General features: G+C 46.6%; 1 protein-coding gene and 1 long non-coding RNA gene across 6 annotated transcripts in view; both read left to right on the forward strand.

The window, feature by feature from the left end:
• LOC135983562 (uncharacterized) overlaps window positions 1–6,372 on the forward strand; it is a 38,219-nt gene extending 31,847 nt beyond the window's left edge. Inside the window, exon 3 of the long non-coding RNA XR_010601247.1 lies at window positions 6,238–6,372. This is a non-coding gene — a long non-coding RNA (uncharacterized LOC135983562). The remainder of the gene's footprint in view (window positions 1–6,237) is intronic.
• An 11,292-nt stretch (window positions 6,373–17,664) lies between these two features.
• The window catches only part of PAK1 (p21 (RAC1) activated kinase 1), a 124,265-nt gene continuing 115,993 nt past the window's right edge, over window positions 17,665–25,936 (forward strand). Inside the window, exon 1 of one of the 5 annotated variants that reach the window (XM_005290549.5) lies at window positions 17,665–17,858. The gene's annotated coding sequence lies outside the window, so the exon portion shown is untranslated. The remainder of the gene's footprint in view (window positions 17,859–25,936) is intronic. The other 4 variants (XM_065596162.1, XM_042850259.2, XM_024108947.3 and 1 more) reach the window with 4 other exon arrangements.

The following is a 25,936-nucleotide window of genomic DNA, read 5'->3' on the forward strand; positions in this document are numbered from 1 at the left end:
TGCCTTAATATTCTGGTTGTCTGGCTTCCCCATTCACAGTTAGCGGATCCCATGGTGAGATTTACGTCCTGTCTGATTCTTTGAATGAATCAATTTTACAATTGTAAGGATTATAACTGTATTGTCTGTGGATTGCAAGCTGGACTTTGTAGGAGACAAATACAATGTATTTAGAAAACAAACCAAGAAGTGTTCTAGTCTTCCTTGTAACAGGTCTGCTTTAGCTGTTATATAACTGGCTTCCTTCTAGTTTGCAAACATCATGGTTAATATTAGCCTGGCAATGCAGGAGCGCCTACTTCACGTTTCATAAACAGAATGAATATTGTAGGATTTTGTGATATTGCTCCTTTGCCAATATCAAGCAAATTTAGGCATGGCAAACCTTGTACACTCATGTTGAAACTTAGTAAGTCCTGAAACAGCATTTTAAAACAGAAGCGCTCATAGCCAGATGCTCTCTGCTTTGGGATCAGCTGAGAATTGAGTTTGATGTAGATACCTTGCAATTGGATACCCATGAGAATAGAAGAGCTGAACTGAGGAATGTTAAGCAACTCATTGTTTTTTACCCTGTGAAGTGTAAAGCACTGAAAGCTTCATTGTTTCGTAACCACTTCGAGGGGAAGAAGAGTTACTTTAATACAGTCCTCTTACGTACAATGTACATTTTCATTTATTTATTTCATTTTATTAAATGTGCTTATCCAGAGCTCTGGACATACATGCAAGAAACAATACATACAAATTTCACAGTGGAGCATTGTCCACCTTAAAACCACAGCTGCGCAAGCCCACTCTAAGCGGGTAGCTTCCTCACAGTTTCAAATGCAGTCCATTTCAGTCAATAGGGTGGGTCATCCCCTTCCTGGGGTTTGGCTTTATTCACAAAAGAAAGGAAACAATGCACCTTAAGCCTCCCGCCCCCCAGATTGGCTGCTCCTTGAGAACTTCCCAGTTCACGACCCTTTCTCTGAACAGAGCCACTCCTACTTCCCTTATGTCTGGATGGGACAGTGAGCTACCTGAAACTGTGAGTGAACAGAAAAACACACTTGACGTTTTCTAGCAGGACCATAGTCTGCTAGCAGGTAAAGATTTCAGATAAATGCTGCCAACCTGATGCACTCCCCCAAAAATAAACACGTTCCCCCCATAAATCACTTCACACTTCCACTCACCCTTCTGGAGGATTGTAGTAGGACATTGTACTCTGCAGCAGTCTACCAAGTTATATTTGCTGAAAATGTGACTCTTTCAAAGATGTTAGCAAGAGAGGGTGCAATCTACAGTAGGGTTACCATATTTCCACAAGCAAAAAAGAGGACATGGGGGGGGAGGAGCCCCGCTCTAGCCCCGCCCCTGCCCCACCCCCATCCACTCCCTCCCACTTCCCACCCCCTGATTGCCCCCCTCAGAATCCCCAAACCCCCCCCCCCGCTCCTTGTCCCTGACTGCCCCCTCCTGGGACCTCTGCCACTAACTGCCCCCTAGGACCCCACCGCTTATCTAAGCCGCCCTGCTTCTTGTCCCCTGACTGCCCCCTCCTGAGAACGCCCTACGACCCTACCTGTCCCCTGACTGCCCCGACCCTTATCCACACCCCCACCCCATATTCACACCCCCGCCCCCAGACAGACCCCCAGGGACTCCCATGCCCTATCCAACTGCTCCCCGCCCCCGACAGGACCCCCAGGACCCCAGACCCATCTAACCCCCCCTGCTCCCTGTCCCTGACTGTCCCAACCCCTCTCCACACCCCTGCCCCCCTGACAGCCCCCCCCAAACTCCCAACCCATCCAACCCCCGCTCCCTGTCCCCTGACCAGGGCCAGCTTTAAAGAGCCCAGGAATCGGGCTGCACTCTGGCCGGGGTTGCGGAGCTTGGGGCCGGGCCGGAGGTGCTCGGCCGGCGCTGCTGGGGCCCGAGCCGGGCTGGGGGTGCTGGGGCCCGAGCTGGGCCGGAGCTGCTGGGGCAGCCGGGCGCCGCTCGGCCCAGGCCGGAGGGAGCCGCTCGGCCAGGACCGCGCCTCCCCGGAGCTCTCCTCCTCGCGCCCCCCCCCCCCCCCCGCCCCAGCTTACCTGCTGCTGCCTCCTGCTTGCCCCTGCTTCTTTTCAGATTTCCCGCGAAGCTCTGATTCGCAGGAAGCAGGGGCGGGGGAGGAGCAGGTGGGCGGAGCGTTCAGGGGAGTGGAGGAGGGGGAAGACAGCTGTGGGCCGGACAGCGTGGTAAGGCTGCAGGGGATGGGGGGAGCCGGGAAGGGGCTTTGGGTGCCCAGCGGGGCTTGGCTGCCGCTTTTCTATCTATAAATAGCCGACCGGGGGGAAATCCCGGACATTTTTAGATTTTTAAAAATCCCCCCGGACGGCTATTTATAGACCGAAAAGCCGGACATGTCCGGGGAAATCCGGACATATGGTAGTCCTAATCTACAGGTCTGAGCCCAGGACTGGGAGCCAGGAGCCTCTGAGTTCAAATTCCAGCGTTGCCACTGTTTTGTTATGTGACTTAACCTCTTACCTCATTTTCCCCACCTGTAAGATGAGGGTAACAATACTTACTCACAGGATGCTTTAAGGATTAATTAGTGAATGTTTGTAAAGTGAATTATGGGCAAGAATTGGATGTCTCTATATATCCCAGAAAAGAGGGAAACAAGAAGACAGCCAGCCCTGGCACTTATATGAGAAAGCCATAAATTCTGGATTGCAGAACACATGGCCCAACCAACATCCGAGCCAGCAGAGAGATTATCATTAGTGTCAGAATAAGTACTTCTGGAATTTGGACTGAAAAGAAGGCCTAGGTTGAAGAGACTCAACAACTAGTACAACATACCACACAAATGACTCCAGAAGCAACCTTGGAATGATCTTGAATTGTATAGTCACCAGATTTCAGAGCAGCTTCACCCCAAAATCCCAGAGGATCTAAAAGGTAATATACTAGATTTGAGAGAAGTCCAGAGCAGGAGTCCAGCCTGTGACATCATTTTATCTTGTGGACCTTGCAAGTACATAACAGGAAGTAGTCTAGAGACAGACATGGAGACAGACTGAGTTTAGGGGTTCTCTAGTTGACACTGAATCCAGTTTCATCCATCAGGTTTATGAAATAGTTAAATAAAAGTATTTCACTAAAATCTGAGATGTCCTGCTTCCCCAAGAATATTACACTGCTCATCAGCAGTTCCGAGAGAGCTGAGGGGAAGTACATCATATTAAAGGAAATCTTTAGCATCTGGTCTAAAACAATTTGCATCTCCAAAGTGGTTTTGAACCCAACGTGGCCCATTCTGTAACAATCAGACTAGAGGTGATATAATTATTTGCATACCACTGTCCTCTGCTAGATTGTAATAGAGCTGTTCGTTTATTACAGTTCTCTCTGCTGGATAAACTATTGAAGTTGCTACTTTATCAGCCACAGATGAGGACCCCCACTTCCTTTTTATTTATTTATTTATTTTTTTAAGGAGACAAGGGTATTGAATTTGGATCCTCTTGGAGTTAATGACATCATATGGAGCAGCTATAAACACACAGTGTTACTATAGAAGAGCTGTACATGCATTTGATGGATGAATTTTACTGCACTGATATAAAAAATAGGCTTCATGAAACGCAAATGTAATCTTAAATTATCAGCAATAATCTTTTTTATTATTATTTATACTGAGATCCACCCAAAAAGAGTTAGGTGGGTTCAAATATATAGGAAAGAGACATTATGATTTTATATGTTTACAGCTTCTTTAAAGTGCATGATATATGTGAAACATTCGCACAACACTCACAAAGAATGGGTGTCTGTTTCACTGCTTGGTTGCCACTCATATAATGCAGCAAGACAGAATCACAAAGGCATGGAAAAGGACGCATTTGATCATCCAGTCAATTCCTTTGCCAGAGCAGAATTGTTCCCTACATTTTATTTTCCAAGGCTTTGTTCAGTCCAGTTCTAAATGACTCAAGCTACAGATTGGTTCATGTGGTGACATTTTGGCAGGGTATGAAATAAAATCTGGCAGAGATGCAATGACTAAAGGCCTGATCCTGTCCACACTGAAATCAGTGGCAAAACTCCCATTGACTTCAACTGGAGCAGGATTGAATAGGCACATAAGTAAGGCAAAAGAGGAAAAAAACTAATTCTATTATGCTGTTATAGTCTCTTTCACTCTCTGCCCTATATTTACAATATCCCTCCTCACGGGCAAGATTTTCCACATACAAATTAGCTTCTTTGTTAGTGCTCAACGGATAAAATAGCCCTGGATTAACAGTCTCTCCTGATGTCTCACTCAGGCTGTCTGTTGTAGTGCTTAGCTCTCTTCACACTGATAATGGGAATGGGAACTCTCCAGAAGCATACTTTAAGAAATCAATAAAGAGAGGAAAAGCTGATTGATATTTTCTAATTTTCTTTAATTGGAGGAAAGCCTATTAAACTTGGCCAGTCTATAATGAAAGACAGGTTTACTGTGGTTCAGTGTATAAACTTCACCCTTCACGACTTTCACTCAAAGTTGACTCTTCCTTTGTTATTCTATGGCTACCACGTCTTCTGCTCATATGTATTGGGCAAATTATTCTATCATTTAGACCTATGTAAATCTGGATTAAATGTAAATTTAAATGGCATGAAACTGGATGATTTATCTGTGAGCAGGATTTGGCCCACTGAGCTCTGATTACCTGTTAATCAGCTTCCATTATAATTCTTCAAAGGCTGAAAGGAAAGAATTAACTACATCACTGGGCTAAAAAATGGATAGAATAAATTGAATAGAAAATGATTCATGGACATGAAAACAGCTTCTAGATGTATTTTATAAAACCATACTGGGTTGGTGGTGAATATTGGCCCTATAGGCCAAATTCTGGCCCTGGAAGAAAAGCCTAAATCAAACGGCTTTGCCTGTGGGAAATAGAGAGTTGCTGCTTGGAGCAGTCCATTAATTAGATTTTGCAGAACCTTAGTCTCTGGGTCCCATTTTATCTGAATTCTCTAAACTGGGGGCAAAGGGTCAGAAAAATAGTTCTGATTTTGATGCTAGTCTCCTTCCAGCATCCAGAAAAGTATCTGAAAAGATGTCTGAGAAAGATGTACCAAATTAAATAATAGGACAAGGTTATTTGCTCATAGTGACAATGGGGTAAGAGACAATACTCCCCCCTCCCCCCAATTCTGAAATTTCCGTTAAAAATGCATGTTAAATATGAAAAGAGGCATTTGAAACACAAATAGTGAAATGTACTATTATTACAGTTGCTGCCACTGACAGCATATTGTGCACTGTACATATTCTGTGGCTTTTGCAGGTACGAATGTTACACACTGGTGGACTCGTGGGTGAGATCTTTGCATGCCATTGCCATTCTGCTGATTCTACAGTATGTCTTACCTTCCCCAATATTATCTTGTCATTAACCAATGTTTTTCTATAGCCGTTCAAAGGCTCAATGCATTGGGGAGCATGGGAGAGTTGTCTTTCCTTCTTCCCCCCACAACTTTTTCTCCCCCTCAGTGATATCCCCTTCCAACTGCCTCTTGGTACCTATTCCTGTTCCCTGGCTGCCTGTAATGCTGCCATGATGTATGTATTTTGCTATGCTCAGCTGCCATCGTGATTTGCAGCCAAAACAGGGTTGGGGGCATTCTTGGATGATGGGGTTGTTCTTAGGCAATGTGTGGAATGAGGCAAGGATAAGTGTGGAAGTTGGCAGGGAGGGGAGTTCCTTGGATATTGTGTGAAAAGGGGCAGATATGGAGGTGAGGGGGAGGAGTAGGAGGAGCATTTGAGATGGTGACCTTGGCTGGGGAGAGGATAGAGAAGGGTGGATTTTAGCCGGGCAGAATCACGACTTCCGAGACAGAGAGGCACAGATGAGATTAATGGGGCTGGGAGACTGAAGGAGAAAATTTTGACTGCGATTTTTGTAACATGCCCTATGTGCACTCATTAGTTGAATTATGTGTTCAGTTAAAGACATAAATAGCATAATTAAAATGAAGGATAAAACTCTGGGTTTTTTGCATATCACTGATATTTGAGTGTGGGTCGATCTGCCATGCCAATCATTCATCGCCATAGAGCCTTACAAATGGTAGGATTAAAATTTAAAGGGCCAAATCCTCAGCTGATGTAAATCAGCATAGCTCCAGTGGCTGATCCAGTGTATTCAAATCCCACTTTAAAAATTCAAATGTATTTTAATTTGTTTTCCACCTCAGGTTAACTATGAATATTCATAACTTTTTCAAGAAGCAAAAAACTTCGGATGACTAATAAACATCACAGATTCTATGCTAAAAATTTGGAGCAATGCAGCTCAGCAGAAACTGAGACTGTACAGCCAACGAAAGCACCAACCTTCAGCTCAGAAGGAGCAGCACGCCTTGGGATGGTGATCTGTGTGATCAGACTCACCTACTAGCTGATGAAACGAAGGATGACGTCATTGCTAACCTATGGACCCCATTTGCATTTTATGACTTCCAGAGTTGCACAGTAAGCAGGGCCGGCTCTAGGATTTTTGCCGCCCCAAGCAAAAACAATTTTGGCCGCCCCCACCCTGTTTTATTCTTACCCCACCCCCAGCCCCGCCTCAACTCCGCCCCTTCCCCAAATCCCCAGCCCTGCCTCCTCCCCCCAGGCTCTCAAGCCTAGGAGGGAGGGAGGGAGAGGGAGAAGCTGCGCGTGCGCCGCGGCCACTCGGGGTCTCCCCCTCCCTCCCAGGCTCTCAAACCTGGGAGGGAGGGGGAGCAGCGGCGCACGAATCAGCTGTTTCGCGCGCCGCGGCCGCTCGGGATCTCCCCCTCCCTCCCAGGTTTGAGAGCCTGGGAGGGAGGGCGAGCAGCGGCGCGCGAGCGGCAGCAGCGGAGGTGAGTCAGGGCGGCCGGGGCACATTTTTAGGGGCGACACGGCCCGAGCCAGAATGCCGCCCCTAAAAATGTGCCGCCCCAAGCACCAGCTTGTTTTGCTGGTGCCTAGAGCCGGCCCTGACAATAAGTCCAAGATCATGAAATCATTTATGGCTTACCCAGTATTTACCTTATTCCTCCATCAAAGGAAATATTCGCTGGTATTGAAATATTTTCCGGACAAAATTATCTGGGGTGTAAAAAGTGCATTAATTGCCAGAAGTTTCACCAAATACCAGGTCTTCAATGAAGCAGTGGGAGATCATGTAAAATCAGAATGGCATGAAGATTTCTATGAGCAGCCAACTTCTTGGATATCCTGAGCAAGAAGAACGGAACCTTTAAGGAGCAACCGAAGACTCTCAAAGCTTATCAAGGGAGATTGTACCTGGTTGTTTGTACCATCCTGCTTTGTGCCACACAAGTCATTATTCTCCATGATAAGTCTAGCAATGTGGAGATGAAAGTATTAGGCAGCATTTGGAAACTTCTACAATACAACCCAGAAATGAACTGATTGAAATATGTGGTTAAATTCAGATAAATGATATTATAGGGTCAGGGAACACATGAGGACGGTTTTCAATTTTAATTGATGAACATGCAGACACGGCTGGGATTGGGAGTGAGCTTTGTTGAACTGAAGCATGGAAAGGCCTGTATTCAAGAGGCATGCTTGGGGTTTGTCCCAATATTTGAACTGAGTGTATAAGCCATAGCTAATACAATTTTAGCAAGTGCTTCTGAGTTTGGGCTTGAGCTCTTCAAATCAGTTGGCCTAGGTTATGATGGTTGCTCTGGGATGATAGAAAAAGAGGTAGATCTTACAGTTAGGTGGAAATACTCCAAAACCAATGATTGTGCACTTTTGATATATTTAGGACCTGGTTCACCCCTCATTTGCAACAGTTACACCAGTGCAACACCATTTTTACCTCAGTGTAAGTGAGAGGAGAATTAGTCCCACAGTTCTTTATTAGTCTATCCCTTCAGTCCTTTAATTACCTTGTTTCTCTTTTCTGAACTCCCTCTAATCAGTGTACACCTTTCTGGTAAGGAGGTAACCAGAACCATCCCAAGAGTTGTCTCACCAGAGTTGTACAGAGAGGGACTATTACCTGTATATTCTCTATCATGCTTTTGCTTATGTAGCTAGGAATACATTGAACATCTTGCATCACAAATTCACATCTAGGGCTTGATTCTCTACTGCCTTGCACCTTATGTGGTCATTTACATCTGGGCAAGATGGTTTTAAAATGTTACCATTCTGATTTGGCAGTGTTTTACACTCACTTTGCATGGGTGTGAAAATGACTACACAAGAAGGAAGTCATTGGTGAATCAGGCCCCGAGGCTCTGATTCCATCACAACCCACACATAATTACTCTGGATTTACAATGCTTTAAGTGAAAGAAGATTCAGAGCCATAACTTGCTGTTCACTATCACCCAGTGTTATGTCTTCTTAGTGAGCTTTTCAGGACGGGTATTGTGTCTTCATATAGATGTGAAATGTGGGGCTTGTCTACACAGAGTTTTCGTACCATGTTAACTATATTGTTTTAGAATCAAATATAGTGAAAGCAGTACAAACCCCTAGTAGGGGTGCAGCTATTCCCCTAAACTTGACTGAAGAGTGAGGCCATGTCTACAGTACTGTACTGACATAGTGCCTTAGCTATTTGTCCATCGGTGTAGGAACACCCCCTTCTGGAGAGACAGTAGCTAGGTTGATGGAAGCTAGACATAGACCAGGTTAAGGTTCAGACACTTTATAATTAGTTTTGTGTTCTTCACACGTGGTAGTTCCGTAGGACATTCATAAACTCTGGTCTATTGCTCATAGTATGAGACCAATAGGGTTACAGTTGCCAATGTAGACTAGGATAAATAATGGCTGTTATCACCCAAAGCAAGACCATTAGGGACTGATTATTTAGGCCTTGGCTACACTTGCGAGTTACAGCGCTGTAAAGCTGCCCCCAGCGCTGTAACTCACTCCCCGTCCACACTGGCAAGGCATTTGCAGCGCGGTATCTCCATGGTTGCAGCGCTGCATGTACTCCACCTCTCCGAGAGGAATAGCGAGTATTGCGCGGCCGCTGCAGCGCTGCGGCGCCAGTGTGGCCGCCCAATGCGCTGTGAATGACCTCCAGAATTATTCGGCAGTATCCCACAATGCCTGTTCTAGCCACTCTGGTCATCAGTTCAAACTCTACTGCCCTGGCCTCAGGTAACCAACCATGTGACCCACCCTTTACATTCCCCAGGAATTTTAAAAATCCCCTTCCTGTTTGCTCAGCCCGGTGTGGTGTGGAGTGCTATCAGCGAATCTTTCCAGGTGACCATGCCTCCACGCGCCAAGCGAGCCCCAGCATGGAGCAATGGCGAGTTGCTGGACCTCATCAGTGTTTGGGGAGAGGAAGCTGTACAGTCCCAGCTGCGCTCCAGCCGTAGGAATTACGATACCTTCGGGAAGGTATCAAAGGACATGATGGAAAGGGGCCATGACCGGGACGCCCTGCAGTGCAGGATTAAAGTGAAGGAGCTGCGGAGTGCCTACCGCAAAGCCCATGACGCAAACGGCCACTCGGGTGCTCCCCCCGCGACCTGCCGATTCTACAAAGAGCTGGATGCGATACTTGGGGTTAACCTCACCTCCACTCCGAGCACCACCATGCACACTTCAGAGCCAGTGGGGGGAGGGGGGAGGAGGAAGAAGAGGAGGAGGAGGAGGAAAACGGGAGTGATGGTAGTGGGCCGGATGGAGACACCCCGGAATCCCTGGAGCCATGCAGCTAGGAGCTCTTCTCGAGCCAGGAGGAAGGTAGCCAGTCGCAGCGGCCGATACTTGGTGGAGGACAAACAGAAGAGCAGGTTCCTGGTAAGCGGGTTTTTTTTTCGGGAAGGAATTTTTTCGGTGCGGGCTCTTTGGGAGAGGAGGGTTAGGTATGCATGCCTAGATGCGGAATAGTGCATTGATGTGGTTTATCAAATCGCGGTAATCGGCCTCGATAATCTCCTCGAATGTCTCATCCAGAATGTGTGCAATGCGCTTGCGCAGGTTTATCAGGAGAGCCACCGTGGTCCTTGTCCCAGCCAGGCTAACGTGTCCGCGCCACTGTGCCACGAGGGGCGAGGGGACCATTGCTGCACACAGGCAAGCTGCATATGGGCCAGGGCGGAAGCAGCATTGCAGTAGAAGACCCTCCCTTGCTTCCCAGGTCACTCTCAGCAGCGAGATATCGTCCAGGACGAACTCCTGTGGAAAATGTTGGGACAGTGTTCAGTGTAGGTGCCCCCTGAAGCTGTTGGCTCTCCCCAAGGCACAGAAACCCAGAGGACAGTGCAGCCCTGAAACAATCAGTCCCCCTTACTCACCATTTTGAGGCTCCCGTGGGATATGTGTGCTCTGTTTCGGACGGGAAAATTATGCTATTGTGTTGACCCTGTGTGTTTTCTACTCCTTAAGTGCGGGGGGAATCATTACTTTGTCTGGTATAAACAATGCTGCCTCTGTTAAATGTTGCATTTTGCCTATACAGCTGCATCAACCTTGAGACCTCAGCCGTCCCTCTTATCGCCTGCTCAGAGACTGCAAAGACTCAGGAAGAGACCGCGAAAAAGCAAAGAAGACATGCTGCAAGAAGTGATGCGGCAATCTATTAAAGAGAATGAGAAAGCACAGGACTGGAGGGAGAGAGAAAGCAGGATCCGCCAGGAAAATGCAGTGCACTGGCGGCAAAGCACCACGCACCGGCAGCAAAGCACTGATTGGCTCATAAGCATCCTGGAGCGCCAAGCAGACACTATCCAGGAGCTGGTAGCCATGCAGAAAGAGGAGCAGTACCGCAAATGCAAATGCCACCCCCCCTACAGCCCTTGTCCCAAAACTATTTCCATTGTGCCCCACTGTCACCTCCAACCCACTTTCCCCAACTTCCATGTTCTTCATGCCACCCACTGCCTCCAACACCAGTATCTTCACCACCCAGCCCTGAAAACCACGACCCTTACCCTCTGCACTCAACCCCCATCACCATGCAGTATAGCTATCCTGAAGTACAGCACTCACTGCAGAGCACACCAGACAGGACATACGCGAATCTGTGATTGTACCGTTCCCCACTCCACCCCCTTGTTTCTTTTCAATAAATAAATTTTTTCTCTTTTCAATAAATGGATTTTTTGGCTTTGAAAACATTCTTTATTATTGCATAAAGTAAAAGACTCCTTAGCCCAGGAAATAAACAGGCACTGCAAGTCTGCTTGTCTGCTTAGCAAACACTGATTCCTAAAGATTGGAACTACTGCACTTCACTCCCGTGCAGGGCACCAGATATCACTTCTGGTTTTCAGCCTCAAATTGCTCCCTCAAGGCATCCCTAATCCTTGCAGCCCTGTGCTGGGCCCCTGTAATAGCCCTGCTCTCTGGCTCTGCAAATTCAGCCTCCAGGTGTTGAATCTCAGAAGTCCATGCCTGAGTGAAGCTTTCACCCTTCTCTTCACAAATATTATGGAGCGCACAGCACGTGGATATAACCGCAGGGATGCTGTTTTGGCCAAGTCCAGCTTCCCATACAGAGATCACCAGCGGGCCTTTAAATGGCCAAATGCACACTCCAGTCATTCGGCACCGGCTTAGCCTGTAGTTGAACTGTTCCTTGCTGCTGTCAAGGCTCCTTGTGTAGGGTTTCATGAGCCACGGCATTAACGGGTAAGCGGGATCTCCAAGGATCATAATGGGCATTTCAACTTCCCCTACCGTGATCTTCCACTCTGGGAAAAAAGTCCCGGCCTGCATCTTCCTGAACAGCCAAGTGTTCCGAAAGATGCGTGCGTCATGCACCTTTCCGGGCCAGCCTGTGTTAATGTCAATGAAATGCCCACGGTGATCCACAAGCGCCTGGAGAACCATAGAGAAATACCCCTTCCGATTAACGTACTCGGATCCTAGGTGGGGTGGTGCCAAAATAGGAATGTGCGTCCCATCTATCGCCCCTCCACAGTTAGGAAACCCCATTTGTGCAAAGCCATCCACTATTTCCTGCATGTTACCCAGAGTCACGGTTCTTCTGAGTAGGATGTGATTAATGGCCTTGCAAACTTGCATCAACACGATTCCAACGGTCGACTTTCCCACTCCAAACTGGTTTGTGACCGACTGGTAGCTGTCTGGAGTTGCCAGTTTCCAGATTGCCATAGCCACCCACTTCTCCACTGGCAGGGCAGCTCTCAATCTCGTGTCCTTGTGCCGCAGGGTGGGATCAAGCTCCTCTCACAGTCCCATGAAAGTGGCTTTTCTCATCCGAAAGTTCTGCAGCCACTGCTTGTCATCCCAGACTTCCATGATGATGTGATCCCACCAATCGGTGCTTGTTTCCCGAGCCCAAAAGCGGCGTTCCACGGTGCTGAGCATGTCCGTGAATGCCACAAGCAATTTCATGTCGTACACGTTACGCGGCTCGATAGCATCGTCGGACTCCTCACTCTCACTGTCACTTTGGATCTTAAGGAATAGTTCGACAGCCAAACGTGATGTGCTGGCGAGATAAGTCAGCATACACCTCAGCAGTTCGGGCTCCATTTCCCGCAGACAGATCGCGCTGCACAGAAACCGTTGAAAGATGGCGCCAAAGGTGGATGGAAACAAAGGGATTTCTGGGATGCGAAGCGATGCATCACCGGGCATTGGGACAGGACCCAGAATCCCCCGCACCCATGCCCCCTTCCCATAACCCACGGCGCCAGAATGGGAAGAGGTGCTCTGTGGGATAGCTGCCCATAATGCACCGCTCCCAATAGCGCTGCAATTGCCGCAAATGTGGCCACGACAGTGCGCTGGGCAGCTGTCAGTGTGGACAGACTGCAGCGCTTTCCCTACTCAGCTGCACGAAGAAAGGGTTTAATTCACAGCGCTGTACATCTGCAAGTGTAGATGTCTAAGGGTATGTCTACACTGGAAACTTCAAAGCGCTGCCTCAGGAACGCTCCCACGGCAGCGCTTTGAAGTGTGAGTGCAGTCGCTCTCCCAGCGCTCCTGGTAATCCACCTCCACGAGGGGATTAGCGCCGAGTGCTGGGAGCCTGTCTACGCTAGCGCTTTAAAGCGCTCAGACTTGCTGCGCTCAGGGGGGTGATTTTTCAAACCCCTGAGCCAGCAAGTTAGAGCGCTATAAAATGTAAGTGTAGACAAGCCCTTAGATGGTCATGATGAGCCCTAGACTCCCCCTTAGAACTGACCACAACCATCTAACATGTTTTGAAAGGTTGCTAAGTGGTGTTTAAAATCCTGTTAGCTGCTACCTATTTTCCTAGTCTAGGCAGGGCCCCAGGCTGCGGGCCAACATTCTCTGCTGTTGGTCTAAAAAAGAGGAAATTTAGGTTCTCAAGTGATTACTCAAAAATCAATTGATTAACAGAGATGGTCTTTGAGGTTGGGGCCTGGTGCTCAATTCCTGCCCACAGAACACAAGGGACCCTTTTGAGGTAACTGAGGAAAAGAACTTTTTGGAATGAAGCCATATGAATTCGTTCTCAGTACCAAGGAAAATCACAGTCCTTTCCCAAAGACTCTCAGTGCATCTGCTCTGCCTATTAAGTTCAGAACACAAATAAAAAAACCCATTGTTTGGCTTTCAATCAGTCACCTCTCAAGCAAGACTTATCTTTTACGATGAGAGGTCCATTTGCCACTGCCACTTTGTGGACAGACATTCCTGAACATCTCTTCCTGTCTTTGGTTGTGGAGCAGGTCTTAGATGCCCAGCAATAGGTTGGGATGAAGGATCGATAAAGTTTGGCTGGATTCAGGAAACGGGGTACCCAGTGGTGGAGCTAATAAAGAGGCAAGAATGGCGACTGCCCCTCACCCTGCCCGCAGCAGCCTTCAGGTGTATGTGTGGTCCTTTTTCAAGCATATTATGCAGTTGACAAAAGGAGGTGTAAAATTTTCACACAGGGATGGAGAGCAAGGGGGAACTGCTGCTTCTAGGTGAGTATGGGGCAGGCTCACTCTCCAGCCTACCACCAATGACCTATTGACCCCCGCTTGCAAAACCTGGCTCTGCCACAAGGAACCCCTTTGGGGTCCCAATTTATGGCACCATCTGTCCTAATCTCCTAATAATAATGGAGCAAAAATATGCTCTATTCCTTTGGGGACATTTTAGAATATCTCTTAAAGGCGGTCTGCAAAGGTGGGAAAAAGCCTTTGTGCCCCCTTTTTGCTTCCTTAGCTCTAATCTACACACAGAAATTGCACAGATTTAGCTAAATTGGTTTCTAAACTGATTTAAGACTTGGTTTTTTACACACAGTTTTTTAAACCATTTTAACTGTATTGTTTTAGTAAGAGACATAGGTCATATCTACACTACAGCACTACAGCTGTGCTGCCATGGACTGGAAAGGTTTTTTCTGTTGCTGTAGGTAATCCAAATCTCCAAGCGGCAGTCACTAGGCCAACAGAAGAATTCTTCTTTCAGCCTCGCTGCATCTACACTAGGGGTTAGGTCAGCATAGCTATGAAAATATTCACACCCCTGAGCGCCATAGCTGTGTCAACCAAACCTAACCTAACTGTGACAACTAGTTAAAGCAATATAACCCCTAGCTGAGATGGAGTTAATTTCCTAAACTATATTGGTGTAAGCGCCTTTATATGGTATAACTCAGGATTTCTCAAACTTCATTGCATCGTGATCCACTTCTAACAACAAAAATTACTACATGACCCCAGGCAAGGGGACTGAAGCCTAAGCCCGGCCAAACCCAAAGTCTGAGTCCTGCAGGTTGGGGGGGACGAAGCCGAAGCTTGAGGGCTTCAGCCTTGGGCAGGGGGCTGTAACCTGAGCCCCGCTGCCCAGGTCTGAAGCCCTCAAGCTTTGCTTCAGCCCTGGGTGGTGGGGTTCTGACTTCGGCTTCAGCCCCGGGCCCCAGCAAGTCTAACGCCAGCCCTGGCAACCCCATTAAAACACAGTTGTGATCCACTTTGGGGTCCCAACCCACAGTTTGAGAACTGCTGGTATAACTACCTCCAGACTGGGGGATGATTAAAGTGATACAAAAACTATGTGTAGACCAGGTCTAGTTAAACTTGTGCAACTCCCTTGTTGGACACATTTAAATTGGTTTAGGAATGGTTCGTGTTGAATTAGTTTAATTTGATACATATATTGTCCCACTAGGAGGGGGTGCTTCAGTGTGTTCAGGACTGATTATCTGCTTCAGGTCCTCCACTATAGGAGTGAGGAGTAATCAAGGGGACTATGTGTTCTGATTCATCACTGAATTAGGATGCAGACGCTAACAATATTTACAGGGTGCCGTTCCATACTATCCCCCTGCAATGAGTCATTCCCCACCCATTCCCCTTTTCTGGGGAGTGTGAAATGCTTTGGCTGCTCCCTTCCATTTCAGTCTTTCAGGTCCTGGGTGTAAAATGCCACGTCCACTCCTTACCAGTCACTGCCCACCAGGGCCGGCTCCAGGCACCAGCCCCAGGTGCTTGGGGCGGCCAAGGGAGAGGGGCGGCACCTGTGGCAATTCGGGGGTGGCAGGCCCCTCACTCCCTCTAGGAGCAAAGGACCTGCCGCTGAACTGCTGCTGCCAATCGTGGCTTTTTTTTTTTTTTGCTTGGGGTGGCAGAAATGCTGGAGCCGGCCCTGCTGCCCACACAACTGGGAGAGTTGATGTTGCTTCTCTGTGCTGGAAGTGAAGGGGGATCATTGTTCCTTGCCTAGCTCTGGTTGCAAGTATGTGTGTAAGAGGGAGACAGTAATGGTGTTACCACACCGGTCTATCAACCCTGCAAGGGATGGATGTAGCCAGACCTGCCATGAAGAAGGGAATCCTGGGCAGCAGCTCATACAGGGAGAACAGAAAAGCTTTAGAAAAAATCAGCTTGTGTCACAAATTTTGATAAAATCAATAATTTGAATAAAAATTTGCCATGACTTGGTTTCAAAATGGTTTTTTTTTTAATTACCAGGACTCATCTATATTTCCCCCCAAAATATTTGTATTTTCCCCTCAGGCATAAGAAGTTATTCTATTGCATGTGGCCTCAGCACAGGACTAGAAGACAAGAAATCTTGAGTTCTAATCTCGGCTCTGACCTTTACCTCCTCTGTGGCTTTGGGCAAGGCAGTCAGGGTGTGTCTACACTGAGCTTTTTCATCAGATCTCTCACTGTTGCAATAGCATCATGCAGCTGCACTGATGCTAATGACAGTGGGATTCCTAGTATGGGCCTGCTGTTGCTCTTTCTACCACCATGACAACAGATGGCCAGCTGGTGTTTTAAGACCACTGCTTATCATGCTAAATAGTGTTGTCCTGTTGTTTTTTTGTTCCCCTTGTCTGTCCTATCCACCACTTGTCTCTTATCTCTTACTTAGGGCTTATTCACATGAGAAAGTTGCACTGGTTTAACTAAAGCTGTGATTTTAAACTTGTGCAAAAGGCAGTGGAGATGCTTTTGTTTTGGTTTAAACCAGCTTTCTTGTAATTTAACTTAAATCAGTTAGGAACAGATTTAAGCTAAACCAAAAAAAAAAGAGGGTCCACCTAGGAAGTTGCACCAGTTTAAAAACACATTTAGGAAAAAGTCACACAACTTCTGAGATTAGACAAGGGCTCAGATTGTTAAGGTCTTTGGGACAAGAACCATCTTTTGGTTGTGTTTGTACATTGCTGAGCACAATGGAGCCCTGGCCCTACCACAACACAAATAACATGCGAGAAAAGGGTGAGTGGGGTAATATCTTTCATTGGACCAACTTCTGTTGGTAAAAGAGACAAGCTTTTGAGTTTACACGGAGCCCCTAGTGGTAGTGAAACCATGGGAGATTTTATGCTCTCAGAGATTCCTGAAATGGAAATCCATCAACTTCATGAAAAAAACTCGTATAGTATGCATCTGAAGAAGTGGGCTGTAGCCCACAAAAGCTTATGCTCAAATAAATTTGTTAGTCTCTAAGGTGCCACAAGTACTCCTGTTCTTTTTTTAGAGATTCCTGTGTAGCCCCAATACCATCAGCGGGTGTAACTGATCACAATTCAGCTGATGATGCACAAGAAGGAGCAGAATCCAGTTGGCTCTCTGAGTCCCTTAGCCTGTGGGACTAGCAGGAGTAAAACAAAAGGAGGAGGCATTTTCCTAGTAAAGTAGCAAAGGTCACTCTGAACAGACCTAGGGAGCAGGTTTCCAAACTAAGAAGGTGTGGTTATATAGTTTCCGGAACAGAACAAATCTCTCCTGTTTCCCACACTATAAAAGGGGGATGGGAGGTAATTCTTTCCATATTTACCTCCAAGTGCCTATGCCGGGTGGGGAGATCGATTAGTTTAATGTCTGTAAAGGGCTCGGAAGGTGAGAAGTGCTGATTCTCCTAAAACTCTCCCGAGCACATCCTGGGCTGGTGGCTTGGCAAACTGCGGAAGATGCTGCCGCGCAGGGAGTTTGGCTAGGGGGGATGCCTGGGCTCGTGATGTCGGCTCGCAGCCCCCTAATCCCAGCCGCCTCTACCTCATTCCCAAATGACATCACCCTGCAAGCCTTCTGTGTGCTTCACACTCACATGTCCCTCTCCCACTCCTTCCCTCCCAATCCCCATCAACCCACCTCGCAGGGGGGAGGGGAGAGGGGGTTTGCCGGACGCCCCAGCAGCCAATGGGAGAGGAACCCAGCCGTGGGCGGGGAAGAGCCGATGGGAGGGGGCCCGGGTGCTGCAGCCTGGGCTAGGTATTGCTGACAATAGGGGAAGCAGGAGCGGCGTGCGGGAGGAGGAGCAGTGGGCGGGCGCGCCTGCTGGCTGCCTTGCTCAGAGAGAGCCGCGCCGCGCCGCGGGGAGTGCGGGGCAGGGAGAAAGAGGAAGCGAAAGCGGCCGCCGGGCGAGAGACAGGGACCAGCTCTGCCGCGACCCGGTGAGTCCCGGGGGTGCCCCCCGCCCGGCGCACTTGCGGGGCACTTCGGATCTTCGCGTCACCCGGGGTTCCCCGGGCAGGGGGCGTTCGGAGAGCGACTCTCATTCATTCCCACGCTGGTCCCCGGAGTCCCTGGTGTGGACAAGTTTCTCACCAGGGCGCAGCGCAGACGGAGTCCCTTCAAGTTTCCCTGGGCGGGGGTGGGTGACTCGGGCGAGCCGGGCTCCGAGCAGCGCTGGGGGGCTAAGCCGCATGGCTGGGGTTGGGGAGACCCATTCAGCCAAGGGAGAGGGGCCGAGTGCTTCCAGCCTGCCCTCTCCTGCACATGACGCTCATTCATTTAACAAAGGGAGCTGCCTTCGTTCCTAGCCCCCCTTAGCTTGCGCCAGCGTGAACCGAAGGGATAGTGTGTGTGTGTGTGTGTGTGTGTTGGGGGCGCGGGGATTGGGATCTAAACTGGAGCAGCTTTTCCTGGCTCTGTTGGGGTTCATTGACTAGAGAGAACTGGGGGTGGGGGTTCCCCCCTTGCTTTCTCATAGCTAGTAGTAAAGAGACCTGGGCATGGGCGCTTGGATGTTGTGGTAAGGGGGAGACCCGAAGAGGCAGTGGCGGGGTTCAGCATTGGGCTTTTTTGTCTAGTGAACTGAAACAACGGGGGTGCCTGGGGCTGGCAGGCGCTTCAGCACTGAATTGATGGGGTATGCAAGGAGCAGAGAAAATAAAGCTCGTGTCACGATTCGGAGCGCAGTTCTGGCTTTTGAGGCGGTGAGCGAACTGAGAGCTGGGGGGAGGGGAGGTTGTGTGAGGTTTGGGGTGAATACAGAGAATTGGGGACCCGGAATCCTGAGGAGGGGGTTGCATGTCCAGCGAGCGAGTTGTATGTCTAGTGACACAAATGGGATGGGTTTGGGGAATGGAGATGCCCCCCCATCCCGCTGTGTGTGCCCAGTGAACAGAGCCAATAGGTGGTGGGGGCAGGAGGTTGGTATCGCTTCTTGCAGTGGGTGTGGGTGTTAATGCAGAGTGCAGCTCTTCTGGGGTTTTTATTTTTGGTGCTTGGAGAGAACTCGGGCAGCAGAACTGAACTTTTTGAATGTGATGAACAGAGAATTCAGGGAGCGTGGGTGTGTCTCAGTGGGTGGTTTTCTTCAAGGCAGTTCCTGGGGAGCGAGGGGAGCACCGCAGGAGGGTTCTGCTGGAGGAATGACTTTATCTCATTCTGTAACTCTGTAAATGCTGCCATGTGAAATTGCCCAGATTCAGAAAGCCTCCTATTCCTATGTGATGTCCACTGTGATTCTGGCTACTTTCCTCTTCCAGAGGCTTTAACAATCACAGCGCTATGTGAGCTGTCTGGATGTCACAGAACATTTGCGGGCACTGTCAATTACTCAGTCCTTATTCATCCCCAACCTCCAGTAAGAGTTTCTTCTGGGGAGAAAGATGAGTAGAAACTGAATAAAAGGCTTCAGGATTTGGCTTGATATTTGGGAAACATCATCTGCTCTAAGCTGTGCAAATGATGTTTAGATGCTATGATTATTATGTACACTTTAATATGTGGTAATAATGGTGAGAACTGCATTGTTAAACTGTTGAGTCTTAGCCAAGTTTTAAAAGCAAAAAAGTGTGGGTGTTGTGACTCGGCAGGGTTTCTTAGAGTGAGGCATGTTTCTAAAAGATTTTCAGCAAGTCAAGGAACAGAAGGAAGAAAGTCTGTTCTTTCCATTGGGAATTAGAGAGTAATCCCAGTACACGACTTAACCTCTGGGTACAGTGATTGCATCCCCCCCCACCCATATTTTGGGAGCTGCTTGATGAGTTACGCCTTATCCTACAAGGGCCTGAGTGCTCTCAATCTTCAGAGACTTCAGGAGAAGTTGAGGATGCTTGTCACTTGTCCGGCTCAGGGCAGGTCTACACTAGAAGTGCTACATTGGTGCAGCTGCACTGTTGTATGTTCTATGACAGCGCTTTGGTCACTGTAACTTGCATTGCTGTGTGTGTGTCTTTTTCACTCCCCTGAGCGACGTAGGTAAGACCGACTTACCCAGTAGTGTAGACCTGCCCTCAGAAAGAGGCTTTGGTGCAATCCTTATAGGTGTCCACTGAGCAGTTGAGGTTCCTTTATGCCCCCCACCCCCTTAATGCAGATTGCTCCTACAAGCAGGTGTAATCTGTATAGAGAGAGGACAGCCAGAATACAGGAAGATGTTATTGCTGCTATTCCAGTATTTGCTTGAGTTTATTTGAAGATTGATTACGGTACTTTTTCTTTTGTACCTTGAGCCAGAATTTGGCCTTGTATATGTACAACACTATAGAAATGCTGAAAGTAATGGGTGGAGGGTGACAGCCAGGTGGATAGTTGTCAGACCTGAACTCTGCAGGGAGACTAGATTTTTTCCAAATGTGATGCTAAAGCTACTAAGGTACCCCTCCTATATATGGTATTGAAATAAAAGTTAAACCTGAGGAAGAAACCACTCTTGTAGAATAAGAACATTAGTGCGCTGACCATCATGTATCTCTGCTCAGTGACTGTTATGGGTGAGACTAGGTGGATGAGATGATATCCTTTATTGGACAAACTTCTGTTGGTGAGAGAGAGAAGATTTGGAGCTTACACAGAGTTGCTTTTCAGATCTTCTTCCCAGATGAGGAAGAATTGTGTGTGTGGGGAAAATATCAATGGAAATATTTGAATTTTCTAATACCTCAAAGATGTCAAGCCTGGTTTCTCCTCCACCCTCCCAATAATTAGTTAATTACAAAAGATGAATATAAGTTTTCTTTGTATCAGTTTGCTGGCAACAGTTTTAAATTCAGTGCTAACTTTCTCACCAAATAAGGTCAGAACTGCAAACATCCATCTACCTCACTAGTACTAGCTATTTGGGGTTTATTTTTGTTAATGATGATTTTTCTGATCAGCAAGATGTTATGCCAGACACTGTGGTATTTGCATGGAGGAAATCACTGGTCCTATGTTTTGCTCTCTCTCTAGACACTTATGTGGCATTCATAAGTGTAGTATCTGAGTGCCAATCGGGGATATTGCAGATTATGTATTCCTCATGCCACCTTATCTTAAACCAAACTTTGCACCCTCGATAATCTGTATGTTATTCCCTGATAACCAGAAACTTCTATGCTCAAACTCTGTTCACTATTTTTTTTAACATCATCTTAATAAAATTTTTAAATCTGAGTGCCTTCCTTGCTGACTTAGAGCCTGCCCTTCTACCCTCATCAAAGCCAATTGCAATATTCCTATTGACTTGAGAGGGAGCAGGCTTGAGTTCTAAATCTTGTTTACTGAGACATGCTTTCTGATTTTCCCCTTTTTGGTGCAGCTGTCCTGCAAGGCTTTTCTTTTGAAAGGGTAACTTTTAAAAATCACCAGTGCAAAGTATGAGGATGGGATCCCTGCCTCAAAGAGCTTATAGTCTAAACAGACAGTGTACATGAAGCACAGGGGAAGGGAAAGCAACAGCAAGCCCAGTGACAAAGTACTCTGTTCACATAGGAATTGCAAGTTCCTTTATCTAATGCTTATTTGGGATGGGGAGAGGTAGGGTTTAGAGGCCTTTTGAGTTCAAGTATGTTTTCAGGAGGGTGTGACGGGATCCCTGGGGTGCAACCTGGAACTGGGGTACTGCTGAGCCCTCTGATCCACCAGCCTGCACTCCCTCTCACTGTTGTCTGGCAGGTACTGCACTTACACAGCCATCCACAGGCAGGGACACACCCAACCTAGGGTAGGTCTATACTTACCTCCGGGTCCGGCGGTAAGCAATCGATCTTCTGGGATCGATTTATTGCGTCTTGTCTAGACGCGATAAATCGATCCCGGATCAATCCCGGAAGTGCTCGCCGTCGACGCTGGTACTCCAGCTCGGCAAGAGGAGTACGCGGCATCGACGGGGGAGCCTGCCTGCTGCACCTGGACCCGCGGTAAGTTCGAACTAAGGTACTTCAAATTCAGCTACATTATTAATGTAGCTGAATTTGCGTACCTTAGTTCGAAGTGGGGGGTTAGTGTGGACCAGGCCCTAGTTACATGAATGCTTCTCCCAGCTACTCATGAACCAACAATAGAGAGGCTCCAGCCAATTCCCTCCAGCTCCCCAGCCTTACCCCTTCTTGCCCTGGTCAGAAGCCTCACCAGTGTAAGATTATTACCCAGTCTGTCCCTCCCTCAATGTGGAGAGGACACTCACTAGCCTTTGTAACTGAGCTGAGATTTCCCAAGCACTTCAAGCAATTTTGAAGTTTTAAGTAAAGTATAAAACAGATTTATTAGCTACAGATAGATTTTAAGTGGTAGGCATAAAAGATCAGAGAAAGTTACCAAAGAAAATAAAAGATAAATGTACAATCTAAATCTTAAACCTTATTACACTAGGCAGTATTTAGATCAGCATTTTTCTCAGCCCACTGGATGTTACAGTTCTCAATGCACAGGCTTCTCCTTAAGCCTGGACCAGTCTTCTCAGATCACCTTCCTCTTCTCCGCATTGCTGTTGCTTCTAGCATAGGTGTGGGGGAGGAGAAAGGTAAAGACCTGCTGTTACTGTTCCCTATTTTATATCCTTAGTCCATGTGCCTAGACGACACTTGCCCAGACTTGCCCTGGTAGGCTTTGCTGAGTCACTGGGTTGAGCAATCAACCTGGTGTAGTCTTGTGCAGCTGAGTCATAGAGTTGAGCAGTCCCCATTGTGTGGTGCTTGGGCACCCCTCATTGAATTGTAAATCTCTGGATTACAACTCCCCTGCTAATTAACGATCGTTGAACACCCTTCTGGGTGGAGGTCCTTTGTATGTCACTAGTAAATTTACAGCATATTTCAGTAACACCGTACAGCAACTTTTATAACTTTATACACACTAATGCTATACATATTTGGACAGAACAATGGGTTTCAGCAGGTCATAACCTTTCATATGGTATCTTACATGGCATGCTTTGTATGAAATACGATGATGTACGAATGATGAGTATGGGGTTTACAGGGTGCCATTTTGAAGTACAGTGTGTCACAGAGGGATTGAAGGAGAGGATGGAGGCATGGTGGAGGCATCCTGCTCAATTACAGTGCTTCAGGTCATCATCCAGACTTCAGAAGGAGTATGTGAACTGGAGAACCACACATCTGGTTTCTGTTATTAAAGCTAAAACAGGGGCTCTTTTGACCTCTTGCATCTGAGCTGGGGTGCAGGTTAAACAATAACTTTTTCCCAATACAGTTTCTTTGGACGCTCTGTGCTCATTGTACCTGCTTTAGTCCACTTCAACACTGATGTATCTTCACTGAAATCAATGGTGTTACATCAGTGGAAGAGGTGCAACAAAGCAGGGCTCTCAAATGATAAAATTAATCGTGATTAATCACGAGATAAAACAAATTTAATCCCACTGTTAACAATAGAATACCAATTTAAATGTATTATAAATCTTTTTGGATGTTTTTCTACATTTTCAAATATATTGATTGGAGTCTGCATTGTAAGTGAAAAGTGTAGAGTGCTCACTTTATATTATTTTTGATTACAGATATTTGCATTGTAGAAAAGATAAACAAATGATGGTGCAATCTACACGTCAAAGCATGAAGGGGCACATGAATGTTTAGCATATCTAGCACGTAAATGCCTTGCAGTGCTGGCTACAACAGTGCCATGCAAACATCTGTTCTCACTTTCAGGTGACATTGTAAATAAGAAGTGGGCAGCATAATCTCCCGTAAATGTAAACAAACTTGTTTGTCTTAGCGATTGGTTGAACAAGAAGTAGGACTTGTAGGCTCTTGTAGGCTTTTGTTTTTGAGTACAATTATGTAAAAAAATAATAATTCTACATTTGTAAATTGGACTTTCACGATAAAGGGACTGCACTACAGACAGTACTTCGATGAGATGAACTGAAAAAATACTATTTTTGTTTTTTACAGTGCAAATATTTGTAATAAAAATTAAGTGAGCACTGTATACTTTGTACTCTGTGTTGTAATTGAAATCAATATACATGATATAACGCAGTCCTCGGGAGCCAAAAAAATCTTACCGCGTTATAGGTGAAACCGCGTTATATCGAACTTGCTTTGATCCACCAGAGTGCACAGCCCCGCCCCCCCGGAGCGCTGCTTTACTGCGTTATATCCGAAATCGTGTTTTGTTGGGTCACGTTATATTGAGGTAGAGGTGTATTTGAAAATGTAGAAAACATCCAAAATATTTATAATAAATTTCAATTGGTATTCGATTATTATTTAACAGTGTGATAATTGCAATTAATCTCAGTTTTTAATTTTTTGATAGTTAATTTGGTTTGAGTTAATCGCTTGAGTTAACTGACAGCCCTAATATAGTGAATAAGGTGCTTTATTTGATTTTATTTTTTTAAGAGATTTAGCACAACACTCTTTTTCTGTTCCCAATGTTGTGTATCTTTCTTCGACACAGCAACAAACAGACCATGTCAAAGGCTGCAACAGCATAGCATGTGTACTGTTTTACTCCTGCATTTGAAATTATTTATGACAGTAGCACCCAGAGACCCTCACTGACAGTAGGACTCCACTGTGCTTGGCGCTGCACATAATATATAGTGCATGCCTTGAAGAGCTTATACTCTAAACCAGGGGTGGGCAAAGTTTTTGGCCCGAGGGCCACATCGGGGTTGCGAAACGGTATGGAGGGCCGGGTATGGAGGGCTGTTCCTCCCCAAACAGCCTGGACCCTGCCCCGTCCCATTTCCCATCCCCTGACTGCCACCCTCAGAACTCCCTCCCAGGCCAGGAGCTTAGGGGCCGGGTAGGATGGGCCCACGGGCCGTACTTTGCCCACCTCTGCTCTAAACAAATGAAAGAGGATGGGAGAAAGGAAGTACTATTGTTACCTCAGTTCTTCATCTCTAAAATTGGAAGTGGTTTGTCTAAGCTGTTGCAGAGCTGGGAATTGAACCTAGATCTTCTGTGTCCCAGTCCAGTGCCTTCAGCACATCCATCAACCCTGATTGTGTTGATGAAATGTCAACTGTGCAATCACTGACTTTAAAAACAGAAATACCAAAGGTCAGAACAAAGAGTTCCAGCTTTGGTGTGGTTATAACTCCTTCTACTGACGTGTTTTCTGTCATGGTGGCAGTGATGGACTTTGGATTATTATTATTATTATTTTGAACTCTAGATTGGTAGAAAGAACAATCTTCTTGATGCAATAAAACTAAAGTTTTATGGTTGTTAAAATACCTGATAGCTCAAATGACACAAGCGTTTCATACCCCTATCTAGCATGACTTCTCTTTTACTTTCTGATGGATTATGGGTTATGTTTTATTCATGAAGTGGGGGATGGGGAAGAGAAATCATTTTCATTCAGATAGTGGGGCTTTCAAATAGTGGTGTTTGTTACAATGTGTTCTTCTGTTTGCATATAGAAAGCGTTGTGGCTTGTGAAATACATATGCCTCATCAGATCTCTTTTTTTGAAACCGTTTATGCTAAATATGGTTCCAGATTTTCATAATTCTCATTTTATATATATGTATGTGCCCACACATGCACATACATTGCTAATTTTAAGGCCAGCAGAGATCACTATGATCATCTCTCGCCTGTGTTAGGCAGGAGGTCACACTAGAATTTTTACCCAGTGATTTTTGCTGGAGAGGGAATTAATGTTCACTCATATAGTAGGGAAAACTATTCAGCCCAGCAACTTGTGAATGAATTAGAGCATGTCTTTTAGAAATATATCCAATCTCAATTTAAAGACTTCATGTGATGTTGGATTTACCTTTTGCCTTTTTTAACTGTTTCAAGAATTTGTCTTATTTGGGGAAACCCCTATTTGGATCTGGAACTAAAAAGCTCAGGTCCATCTTTAGTTCATACCAGTTCAGGATGAAGGAAAAAATAAATTTTTCTTTAAGCTGGTATCCTAATCTTTAAGGATTCTTTTCCTGCTATGAATTTGTTTACGAAGGCTAGGCACCAAATGATCTGTACTCTATTACACCAAGATAACCCATCAGAAGTCAATGCAGTTGCATGGGTATAACGAGAGAGAACTT

Source organism: Chrysemys picta, chromosome 1 (assembly GCF_011386835.1).
Source record: "Chrysemys picta bellii isolate R12L10 chromosome 1, ASM1138683v2, whole genome shotgun sequence".
NCBI lineage: Eukaryota > Metazoa > Chordata > Testudines > Emydidae > Chrysemys > Chrysemys picta.